This window comes from Dendrobium catenatum, unplaced genomic scaffold (assembly GCF_001605985.2).
Source record: "Dendrobium catenatum unplaced genomic scaffold, ASM160598v2 fragScaff_scaffold_1099, whole genome shotgun sequence".
NCBI classification, from domain to species: Eukaryota; Viridiplantae; Streptophyta; class Magnoliopsida; order Asparagales; family Orchidaceae; genus Dendrobium; species Dendrobium catenatum.
Window position 1 is genome coordinate 547,635 of NW_021319561.1, and position 13,449 is coordinate 561,083.

Consider the following 13,449-nt stretch of genomic DNA (forward strand, 5'->3'; position numbering starts at 1 on the left):
CATGAAAACCCCTAAAAATGGATAAAAACCATGGGACCTAATCCAATTTGAATGAATCCACTAGTGTTTGTAACTGATTACAAATGAGACCCTTCCTTATGGAGGAAGGTCTTGCCTAGACGTAGCAAATATACATCATATAGAATGCATTATATGGAGGGAGTTGGAAGAATCAATGTTAACATATTCATTTCGGAGGCATGATCATAGTTGACGAACAATGTAGGTCGGAAGGACTGTAGTTGGATGATGGTGACCAGAAAGATCATAGTCCAGTGACGAATGTAAAAAAGACCATAATCACAGAGGTTAGGAGGACCCTAGTTGGACGACGGTGGTTAGAAGGATCATAATCGATAAAAGACGGAAGTCAAAATGACCGTAGTTGGCAATGGTGGTGAAAAAGACCGTAGTCGATGTGCGATAGAAGTTAGAAGGAACTCTGGCAGTGGTCAACGAACGGGCAGAAGTCCGGCAATGGTAGAGAAGAACTCCATTGGCGATCGACGAATGGGTGAAAGTTTGGCAATGGTCAACGAACAGACAGAAGTCTGATATTGGTCTAAAAGAACTTCGATGGTGGTTGCGAAATGGGTGGATGTCCGACGGTGGTCTGCGAACAGACGAAAGTTCGACAGTGATCAAGAAAAACTCCGATGGTGGTTGATGAACTGGTGGAAGTCTAGTGGTGTTCGACATTGAGGCGAAAGTCTAGTGGTGGTCGAGAAGAACTCCAACGGTAATTGACGAATGGGCAGAAGTCCGGTGGTGGTCTGGAAGAAATCTGGCGGTTGTCAAGAAGGGTGGAAGTTCGACGTTGGTTTGGGAGAACTTCGTTGGTGGTCGACGAACAAACGAAAGTCTGGCGATGGTCGGGAAGAACTTCTAAGGTGATCGATGAATGAGTAGAAATCTGGCGGTGGTTGACGAACAAACAGAAGTTCAACGGTTGTCGGGAAAAACTCCAGTGGTGGCCAAAGAACGGGTAGAAGTCTGGTGGTGAACAACGAATAGATGGAGGTTTGGCGATGGTCGACAAGAACTTCGGTGATGATTGACAAACAGGTAGAAGTATGTCAGTGGTCAACGAATGTGAGGGAAATCGGTTGTGGTCGACGAACAGACGAAAGTCCGAGAGTGATCGATGAATGGGAGGAAGTACATGGTGATCGAAAAGAACTCCAGCAGTGGTCGATGAACATGCGGATGTCCAGCGGTGGTCGATAAAAGGGAGGAAGTTTAGCAGTGGTCAATGAACAGACGAAATTCCAGTAGTGGTCGACAAATGGGCGGAAGTTCGGCGGTGATCAACGAACAGAAGAAAGTTCGGCGGTGGTCGAAAAAAACTCTGGCAGTGGCCGATGAATGGGCAAAAGTCTTGCGGTGATAAATGAACAGAAGGAAGTTCGGCGATGGTTGGCGACAAGTTTGCTTCCAAATTTCTTTCTTATCTTTCTTCTTTCTTCCCCCTCCTCTCTCATGAGAAGTATGTGGGCTATTTATAATATTTTGAGAGTGATATGACTTATAAATATGGAGAAAATCGAGGGCATGTTGGAAGTTGTTTGAATGGACGGCTGATATTAATCCACTTGATCATGGGTTGTTTACTAGTCATTTAAATGCCTTAATGATATTAGAATTCGATGATCTTTGGCTCGTTAGATTCGTCTCGTTGAGCCACTCGATTCGATTATAAGCATGTCACGTTTAAAGTTTGTTTAGTCATCCAAATTATGGTTTAAACCTTTCAAAAGTCCTTTGAGTCTTTGATTTGGACTCACTTGGGTTTGAATTGAATCAAATTTTGTCTTTTGGTTTGTCTTTTCGAGACGCTCAGTTTGATTATAAGTTTACTAAAATCGAAGTTTGGATGGTCCCAGATTTCATTTTGGAAGCTTTCAATTCAATATTGTCTCGAGATGCGTGCCTGCTCAAGATAAATTTTTGATGATATATCAGTTATATTTGAATTTTGAGAAATAAATATAGAAATTATTAAAGCAAAATATTTATAATAAATAAAAAAATAAAACTATAAAACATACAAATCATAGATTAAATAAAAATATAATTAATTTAATGTCAACATTATCATTTGATTTTTTTTATCATATATTTAATATTTTCATAATAAATAATTATATAATCATAATTAAAATATAATAAATTTATTTATTTTTAACTACTACAAAAAAAAAAACTACATTTTAAAAATTGAAAAGCAGAGATTCATATCATTTAGGGTTTAGGGTCCTCAAACATCTATGCGAAAGTTCTAGCGATTTTGAAGTGCTAAAATTGCAAGACATAAAAGATAGCTTATGACTTTTGGCCACATTACAATAAGTGCAGAATAAAACGATATGTCGATTACAATAAATTTTAAGTCATTTAGCTATAAGGTGGTGAGGATGGAGTGGAACAACCACGCGTGGCTGAGATGGCCATGTTTGGGAACAATTATTACGTCTTATGGACGTAGAGCTACGTTCGGCTGCCAATAGCATGTCTCCATGTGCTCTTACTCTTTACCGTGCGGCCCGACAACTTGACACGAACCGGAACCCGGGAATGCTATGTTCCCATATTGCGAGATATTACTCGGTATTTGCTTGGTATTGCTAGGTATTGCTTGGCAATAACGAGAAATATCGCTCTGTGAAGACCAATACCGAGCAATACCGAGTTGTACCGAATTTTTCTAGAATAACTCGGCATTACTCGGTATTTGCTCGGTATTGCTCGATATTTGCTCGGTATTGGTTATTGCCGAGCAAAATCGACCAATACCTAGCAATACCGAGCAATACCTAGCAAAATCGATAAATACCGAGCCATCCTGGGTCCGTTCCGGGTCGTGTTGTCGGGACGCGTGGTAAATAGTGAGAACGCGTGACACGATTCTACTGGCGGCCGAACGTAGAGCTACGTCCTGTGACTAGACCAAATAAAAGTTCGTGATAGTTGAGATATTTTTGGAATTATTTGTGGTACTGTTCATTTTTTTCATTGCAGACTAGCGGGTTTTATTCTAATTGCAGTTTTAAATGCATGATAGGTGGATGGTTTTTAATTATATATGAAACATAATTTTCATGAAAAATAGAACTATAGAAAAAGATTAAATTCAGAATATTACATTTATATCAAAATAAAGAACAGAATTGAAATTAAAAAAAAAAAAAGGCTTAGAATAGCACAAAATATCTGCATATTTATACTTCACCCCTTTTGATTATTTTCACTAAACTATTGCTCCTTTTCAAAAAATTGCCTTCTTATTCTTTTTATTTTTTTATTTTTTAATAACTCAATTGACTTGAATCCTCTGTGAATAGGATTCTACATACCCAATCTTACATAATATGGTTATCTATAAATATGATTTGCAATGCAATGTAAATTTAATGATTATAGCCAGTTCAACCTATTTTAGATTAGATTCATACATCCAATCAAATAAAAAATATTTTTTATCTGAATTTTTTACTTCATTATAAATTTTTTTTTGCCAAATAAATAAATTACCTCTAAAATTTTAGCATTCATTTATTATATCTGCAACTTTCAAAAGAATATCACCCAGAAACAATCTCCCTTCCTTGAAAATTGGATATAAGAAATTCATTCAGCTTAGAGAAGCCTACAATGTGCTAAGCCACGAAAAACCAAGTTCTATATATATATATATATATAATCATTAAATGTATCATTTTTATAGTAAAATATAGATATGTTATTATACGGCAGATTAATTTTTTTTTTTTATTTCTTAAAATTTTCTCTAATTATTATTTTGTAGTATAATTTTTTAATAAAAATTAGTAACAACAACATCAAGCCTTTATCCCACAACGTGAGGTCAGCTACATGAATTTTTTTCTCTATTATGTCTTATTAAAAGTCAAATTCTCATTTAAATCTAATAAAAAATATCATTTTTAATGTTTTCTAACCAAATCTTTTTAGGTCTGCCTTTACCATTCTTAGCATAAGTCAAATCTAATACATCTACTTCTAATCAGGTCATCGAAAAGCCGCCGTTTTATTTGACCAAACCATCAAAGGGCGACTCTCTTTAATCTTATCTTCTACTGGAGCTACTCTAGCTTTTTCACGTATATGCTCATTTCATATCCTATCTCCAAGGGTAAAGTCACTCATCCACCTGAGCATCCTCATCTCTGCCACACTTAACATTCGGCACCATAAATCATTACAGGCCTCACCACCATCTTATAGAACTTTTCCTTAAATTTGAGGGGTACTTTTTTATCACACAATAAACCCGATGCATTCCTTTACTTCAACAACCCAACTTGAATTCTGCTGAGAACATCCTCATATATTTCACCATCACTCTGAACAATAGATCAAAGATATCTAAAACGTGTACTCTTATTAATGACTTATCCGCTCAAAGTCATAATCGCCTCACTCAATCTATTACCACTAAAATTATATATATATATTCTATTTTAAATCTACTCAAGCAAAAACCTTTAGACTCTAATGTTGACCTCCATAATTCAAGTTTACCTTCAAGTCCCTCTATAATCTTAACAATAAGAAGAATATCATCAACAAAAAGCATACACCAAGGTACATCCTCTTGCAAATGTCTAGTGAGAACATCCATGACTAAAGTAAAAAGATATTTGCTTAAGGCTGATCCTTGATGTAACCGAACTGAAATAGGGAAATACATAGTTAAATCACCTTGTGTTTGAACATAAATATCAACTCCTGCATACATATCTTTAATAATTTGAATATAATCATTATTAACTCCTTTCTTTTTAAAAACTCTCTATAGCACTTCTTTTAAAACTTCATCACATGTTTTTTCTAAATCAATAAATATTATATGTAAATCCTACTTATTTTCTCTATATTTGTCCATCAAACCTCTTAATAAATATATGGCTTCCATAGTAAACCTACTCAGCACGAATCCAAATTGATTTTAACAAACATTAGTATCACGTCATAACCTATGCTTCATAACTCGCTCCCATAATTTTAAAGCATGACACATTAACTTAATTCCATTATAATTCGCACAATCTTATACATCATCTTTATTCTTAAAAATATGAATTAACACACTCATTTTCCACTCATATGTCATCTTTTTAGTCTTCAAAACATTATTAAAAAGTTTAATAAGCCAAGAAATTCATTTATCTCCTAAGCATTTTCACACCTCTATTGGAATATCATCATGTCCAATAGCTTTTCCATCCTTCATTTTCTTTAAAGCCTATCTAACTTCAATTTTACTAATATGCCAATAAAAACAAAATCTTTATTTTCATTTAGAATGCTAAGGTCACTAGAGTGCATCATATTTTCACATTCTTCATTAAAAAAAAAATTTAGCAAAATATCTCATTCATTTTTGTTGAATATCTTCTAAGAATAATTTTTTTTTATTTATATACTTAATACAGTTCACTTGAACTAATTCATTACTAATCCTATATTTTTATTTAGTTAACTTATACATATATCCAACGTCCGGACCGGACCAGCAACCGGTACCCGGTCGGCCGGCCGGTTCGTTTTTACACTAAAATCGGGTAAGCAAAGAACCGGCTTTGAACCAGTCCGACTGGCGGTCCGACCGTGAAACCGGCGAACCGGAAACCGGATGCGAACCACCCAGTTAATCTTAATCGCAAATTTCGGCCGCTTGATTTCAATCCTGCGGTATTTGAGGTGAAGTTGTGACAGTAAAATCTAGTTTTTTCTCCTACTCCCGTAACTCTCAAAGCCGCGCGTCTCTTCCGATCCTCTTCCTTCGTCGTTGCTTGGTAATTGCTGCTCAGAAATTGAAACAAGCGGTTTCTCTATATTTATGTTAAATTCTTTTTCTTAGTGAATATGAAGTTCTGTACCTTTTTTATCGACATGAATGTCGTGTGTTCCATGCTCTTCATACGTTGTGATTTATGAAACATTTTGTTTTTTAGTTTCTGAATTGATTGAATTGAGGGTAAGGTGTGTGAACCTTTCTGAATTGATGAAGTAGGAGAAGACGGCATTAGGATTGGGAAGCCTGCTGAGAAGATGAGAGTCTGCATCCATTTGCTATTACCTCCTTGATTTGTAGTAGAATCTTTGTAGTAGAGTAGCGGCCGTCTTCCCAGTTTTTCCCTCATACACATTAGTTTCAGATCTAAAACGTGGGAAATAGCAGATATTTTGTCATATATTTATATTGTTTGATTAGTTTGATATGAAAAATAAAATGTATAGTGAATGTATTAGAGGAAAATTTTCAATTTAATAATTAATTTATTATTACGTCATCGGTTCGACCGGTCGAACCCGATCAAACCGTGAACCTCTCCTTCTTCCGGTCCGTTGTCCGTCCGTTTCAAAACTTGCATATATCTTTCTCCTTCCATAATATCTAATATATTATATAAATAACTAAAAATTAAAATCTTTGCATCATATTATAACTTCTTAGATTTCCTAGATTTCCCCACCAATAATTTTTATAGGAATTTTTACTTTTAAAACACTAAGCACATTTTTTTACATATTCTTATAGCACTAACTACTTTTTTTTTCCTATAACATTAACATTCTCATGCAAAGACAAAATCTTAAAATCTAAAATCTCTCTCAAAAATATTTTGTTACCATTTTTTTAAGACTCACATCTATTCTAAAATATATTTTACTTTATTTTTTATTTCTCACCCTTTTCCAAAAACTAATAATTAATGTTGATACATAAATTTAACTCGAAATAATTTTACAATATTTGAAATCTAAAAGATAATTTCTTATAAAAAACATAATCACTAAAATTGTATTGTATCCATTTTATAAGTAATTAGATACTTATTCCTTTTCTTAAATAGATATACGATTAAAAAATTATAAACTAAATAAAAATTTAAAATATATTATCACATTCATTTATAATTCCAAACTCATATCCACCATAAATATTTTTAAAATCATCTACGTTCCTATCAACATGTCAATTTAAATATTCTCCAATAAAAACTCTTTTTTCATTAATTTTTTAAAATCATTCAAAAAAATTAATTTTGAATACATATCCAAGCCATATCCAAGCAAAGAAGCACACGCACCTATAATATTAACAATCTTAGCATTAACAACAATCTTTAAAATTATAATTTTATCTCTAATAATATTATTTTTATAACATTATACTTCAAAATCATTCCTAATAAAACTCCTACCCAAATACCAAAATACTCAAATATCAAAATTTAAATCCTAAACTATGAATCTCCTTAGTATTTTCTGCAACCTATTTAATTTTAAGAATGCACAAAATATTTAACCTCTTAGAAATCATAATATCTATAAATTCTATTAATTTTCTAGTAAAGAAACATATATTTTAAATTCATATCCTAATTTTAATTTCATGAACTAATTTCTACAATGACTGTTTACTCACAGCTTTGCTCACTCCATTCAAGATAACTTTGTTGGCTTGTGAAAATTCAATACAATCAACAAACTTGCCTTCAATGTGATAAATCCAACCAATTTTAGATTTACTTACTGATCACTTAGTAATAGAAAGACATAAGCTACCATATTTTCCTACTCGAAATGGATAACTTTACATCAATGCTTACAAAATCCCACATTTCAATCTGGAAGAGAACCATCAGAAAGCAATCAATGTATCCTCATTGCTAAAACTAGCAAATTTGGTCCGCATCATGGTTGAGCCACAATGGCTCTCATCATTTGGTTCTTCTAATTAGCATGAATATAAATACAAAAAAATCATGTGATTCAAAAGGAAAAAAACCCTTTTCTTAACAGAAATAAATCCTTTGAATCAAGAAGAATTTTTCAATGCATACGGCAAGTGTTAATCTAATTTGAGGCTCAAAAAGATGGGTAATAGTACAGTATCATCATCACTGAGAAAGATCTGAGTGGTGCATGACTATTTGCTTCATCATTGCCTCTAAAAAATTAAAAAAAAAAAGACATAAATGGCTTTCTTACTGCTTTTAAAAACAGCTTCTTAATTTTTGTAAAAAATCATTTTTAAAAGCACTAAAAAAACTATCTCAAACAAAATCTTAATCATCAACAAATGGGAGAAAGAGCACTACAAAAAATCTTGAAAGGTTAAAAACTATAAGTCAAATAAAATAGTTATTAAGACGAAGAACACAGAAAGAGCATCTTTAGTTGAGTATGGCCTTAAGAGAATTTATATAAAAACTAGATTCCACAAAGCCAAATCCATTAGCTCTAAGATCCAAATGGATCCTAATGTGCATAGACAGGTTAGATTGAAAGAGAGTCACCATGAAGCAATGGATGTATTTCCATTGCCTAAAAAATGCGCATTTTTTCTTCATCATTGCAGAGCCATTAGTCCATAAAAATCCATTAGTCCATAAAAATTACAATTTTATCATTTGAAACTTAGTAGCAAATCAAATATATAAAAAGCAAAATCTTATGATACATCCAAAATCATGTGCATATTGAAGGCATAAAAAGAAAAAAAATCCAACAAAAAAAAATGCAATTCATCCTAAGAACACATGACATTAACTATGGACATGCACCAACAGTATGTCGTGCATGACTGCTATGAAGGGAGAGGCGACAAGGCAAAGTCGGCACATATGGATCTTCCTATGCAATGCATCCCAAGAAGTACACGAGATTAACCATGGGACATGCCCCAAACGTGTATTGTGTGTGGTTGATAGGGAGGGACAAGCGACAAATTGACTGTTAGGATCTTGAATGAGGAAGAAGCCATTCCTTCATGAGCTTCTTGGGAGAGGAGGGAGAGAAGGAAGGGGGAGAGTCGCAAACTAAATTCTTATTGCTTAACCATATCCCTATTATGGCCTATAGCCTCTATATATCCCATGGCGTTTTAACCAAAAGAACTTCGCGCCCATGGAATGAAGCTCCTCGAGATATCTTTTCAGAGTGACGGGGATATAAGCAACTAATTAGCTACAACAATAACAATACAAGTCATTCAAAAAAACTAAAGAAAGTACACAAGAAAACTACCTAAATCTTGAACTAATATCCAACAATGACGTTAACAATGATGTCAACGCATATGGATCTTCCTTAAGAAGGATAGGCAACATTGTAGAGAAAGGAACCAAGGGCATGACATTGTAAGTTTGTAACAGCAAGATGGAATGAAGTAGAATGAGTAGCTCTAGGGCTAATCATGAGGTTGGCATGGGCGCATATGCATTTGTAAGCTGATGTTGTGCCTAGAAAGTGAGGCACACATACTGGGTAAATTGAAATGGTTATTTGCATTGACCAAAAATAGCATATTCTGGTACACTTCATGGTTGAGTTGTTGGCCCTCATCATTTTGTTCTTCTTATTAAAACTAATAAATATAATAACTCACATGATTCAAAAGTCGAAAAAAAGAAAAACCAAATGCTTCAAAGAACAAAAATACTATAGATCAAGAATAACCTTTGCATGTACTAGTAGAGATTTGAGGCTCAGATAGATGGGTAATAGTACAGTATCATCACTGAGAAAATTCTCAGAGTGGTGCATGACTATAATCTTCATCACTGCCCCTAGAAATTTATAAAACTCACAAACAATAAAAAGAATAAATAAAACCAAACTAAATTTAGTCAATGTGTAATTGAAAATTTGGTACCGAGTAGCAACTCAAGATATGCATTTAGAATTTATTTAAAAAAATTATTTATAAATAAAAACATTCGTTGTTTCGAATTTTTTAGAAAATACCTAATCAAAAAAATATTTTACATAATCCTCAAATTGACAGGTTCCATGGGTCTAAGCTTAAATTCTATCTGTATTTATATTCATACTATTTATGTATGCGAGAAATGCTTCGTTCTCAAAGCCATAAAATTGAAGTATTTTAATCATTATAACGTTGCAGCATCTCAAATATATAAAAAAACAAAGATTAAAAGACATAAGAAAATTAGATATTATCATAGAGGGCTTTCTTGATTCAGACCCGAGACAATCGAAGAAATGAGCTGAATATTGAAGGAAGAACTTAAAAAAGAAAACCAACCACAGAAAATACCATACATCCTGGCAAGTGAGCGACTGCGGCTGTCAGAAGCGCACCGGAGGTGTATTGTGCACGGCTGCTGTGAAGGCAGAAGCGTACAGAGGCAGCACCGGTGCGTAAAACTCTTCCTCAGGGAGATTGGGTGTGCGACTTTGCAGATGAATGAGACAAGGGCAAGAAGCGGAAAATAGCGTGGAGCGGTGTAAGCTGTGCTAGGGAAGATCGCCGGGTTAGCGCCGGCAACAGTGCGGCCGTATGCGGAGTGGTGACTGGAGGCTGGGGTCGCGAATGTAAGCGAAGCACGGGCACAGTGGAGGAAGGGAAGGAAGGCCCTTGCAACCTCTTGTGTTTTGGAGCTCGGAACAGCAGCGCGGCGGCTGCTCCAGGATGCGTTTTTTTTTTTTGGGGGCGTCTTCCTCTAGGGTTCTAGTGAGGTATTTATAGGCAAAAAAAAAACTGTGATTAGTAGCTATAATGTGCAGATGGGCTTAAAGTGAAATCAGCGGAACCATCAAATAAAGTTAGTAATCTAAGATGGGCTTGCTAGGTGTTGGAATTAGCCCAGTAAAGGAAATCTTGAATTAGATGGGCTTATGGCCCAGCCATTTGAGCGAGATTAGATGGGTTAAATATATTTATTTGGCTTATTAAATTTAATTAAGCTCAAACTAATAGAAATTAACGGGGACAAACACTGAGGCCTGAATAAGGAAATCTTATGATGCATAAAAAGAGATTAAAAGAAACCCTTAACAATGTTTATGTCATCAAACTCTTCGACTATAGAGTTATCTAATAGTTTATATTATGACGATATGTTCAATTCTAATGCGAGAAGGAAAGCAATAACGTATATTATACAATTTTAGTCACGTCCTTTACAACCCAAAGTGACGATATCCCTTAAATGAACAAGCTAGTGCTAGCATTGATATATAAAAATTAACTTCCTACTTCAATCATACCTAGTTATGATAGACCAATCTACTTGCTAGGTGCTGGAATCACCAAAGTTATCGATGTAGCTCATCAATTGGTTGATAAAACTACATAAATATGAGTTAGCTATACTCCTGTGTTGATCAATTAATCTTAAGATATGATATTTTATTGTTGAATCAACTCATAAGGAAGAAGATATTCAATACCATTTGAAGTTTTTAGAATGAGCTTGGATCTGGCATAACATCTAAGGGGAATAATAATAGAGCTTATGTATTTTTTCTGGGGCATTTAAGGTGTCATCATCATTTGTATCATACAAGTAGGATTTGATGTGACTAATGCAATGCAATAGTGGTTATATTATGTCACACTAATATCATTCATTGAGGAACAACATAATTTTCATAACATGCTCATAATTTAGTAATAACATTCATAAACGAATTTTGGCATATATTATGAATCAGATAAACATAAGAAAATACAATACTACAAGTCATTTGTATTATGAAGGTAATCATACATTCGCTACTCGGCAATTTTTAATGTTAGCACCACACGCATCGTACATGAATTCAATCATACCCTTATTTTTATAAATGTCGTATGTAGGAATATGAAATAAACTAGAATAATAGATAGCATTATATAAAAACATGCAAAGCAGCAAGCAATTCCACATATCATGGAATCATTTCCAATAATAATAAGAAACCATAGGCATAAATAATAGATAATTATGTAAATAATTGGAACATATGCAGTATTGCAAATGCATAAAGTAAACTATATAAAATTATGTAGAATTGCACCATGGCTATATAAAGAGTGAAGAAACACATGAAATATTATAAGTATGTACGAACATATGAGTCATTTCATAGTGCATGCAAGAACACTCATAGAATTCTAAAGCTCTGAAAGTCCATCATGATACATAATGTGTATGTTATGTAACATGCAGACTATATATAATAAATTATCATACAATTATCAAGAACCACTATATTATTCACATACATATTGAGCTACATGATCACAACAATATTATATGAGTACATGACATATAATAATACATTTTTAAATTAGGATAAAAATAAGTGAAAATATGTTAGAATGCTCAAAGAATGATCTATTATGTTTTTATTTTTGAAATTCAATCAAAATATACTAAAGTCTCATTTCACGTATCTAATCATGTAAAACGTCGATAAAGTAGAAAATGATCAAAAGTTATTGAAGTTTAAAGTAAGAGGAAGATGTTATAACTCTAAAATTATATATATACATCTTATGTAGTATCGGGTTGGATCAAAATATAACCTATGTAGTATCGGGTTGGATCAAAATTATATATATATAATTTGACCTATAAAAATTAAATTTTATTTCAAGAGTCGTTAAAAGTCTAAATTATAAACCAGCTTCACCATAACATAGATATTATTATTTTCTAATTATAGTATTTTTTTTCCTAATTTTTGGATTTTCATATTTGAAGATAAAAAAAATTATGAATTTTATGCCAAAAATCAAAATAAATGGTATAATTATATTTGTATCATTTTATTATTATATTACAAATATCTTTAGCCATTATACATTTTGATTAAAATTCCATTTTATCTTTTTATTTCCATTAATAGAGACCAAAAATTGGAAAAGAGAAGAAAATGATAGGAGAGAGAAAAAGAAAGCTAGGTTTTAGTGGTCTCATAACAGTTTTTATTAGTCTGCCTTGCAAAAAAAATTATTGTCCTCAAGATATGTTACATTTTGCCTATTTTAATTTTCAATAATTTGGTACTTTGATATTTTTGTTATCAAATCTATAATTTGGTTTTACAAAAATGTGGCTTTATCGGATTCTGGTAACTTTTATTTGTGTAATTTTTAATATATTATCCATACGATTGCTCTAGTCATTTTGAGTATTTATTTAAAATTTATCGTAGAGTGTTTTTTGAAAAGGCAGTAATATTTATCAATTCACAAATTTATTTTGACATATAAAAATAATACTCAAGCTCAATTAAAGCTTCAAAATACTATTATACACGATCTCTGGTATTTTGGTTAATTTCAGAAAATATGAATTTATACTCAATATGGTTTTATATTGCCTAATGTTAAGGTATTTTAATAAATTCTAAATTAAGTTCAGTTATACTTTGCTTATTACAATGCATTTGAATATATGTATATTAAATGAAATATGAAATTGTTCTAGCGAAGAAAAGCACTACAGGAAAATGGCATTTTACCGACGGACCAAATTCGCGGGTAACAATGAAAATCCATAGGAAATTTTCATTCTTCGCCGGTGAAAAACCAACCGACGGTAATTCTGGTATGTTGTGTTATGTCGTAATCAGAGAGCTATTGATGTAGGACTATGTTGGTTCAGATCTGGTGGGCTACCG

At 32.9% G+C, this 13,449-nt stretch overlaps 2 non-coding genes across 2 annotated transcripts; both read right to left on the reverse strand.

The window, feature by feature from the left end:
• Nucleotides 1-7,895: 7,895 nt before the first annotated feature.
• LOC114580560 lies at nt 7,896-7,981 on the reverse strand. Its single transcript, XR_003702012.1, has one exon. It is a non-coding gene; the product is annotated as a small nucleolar RNA Z221/R21b (small nucleolar RNA).
• A 1,536-nt stretch (nt 7,982-9,517) lies between these two features.
• On the reverse strand, nt 9,518-9,602 carry LOC114580561. The gene has a single exon (XR_003702013.1). It is a non-coding gene; the product is annotated as a small nucleolar RNA Z221/R21b (small nucleolar RNA).
• Between the last annotated feature and the right edge of the window lie 3,847 nt (nt 9,603-13,449).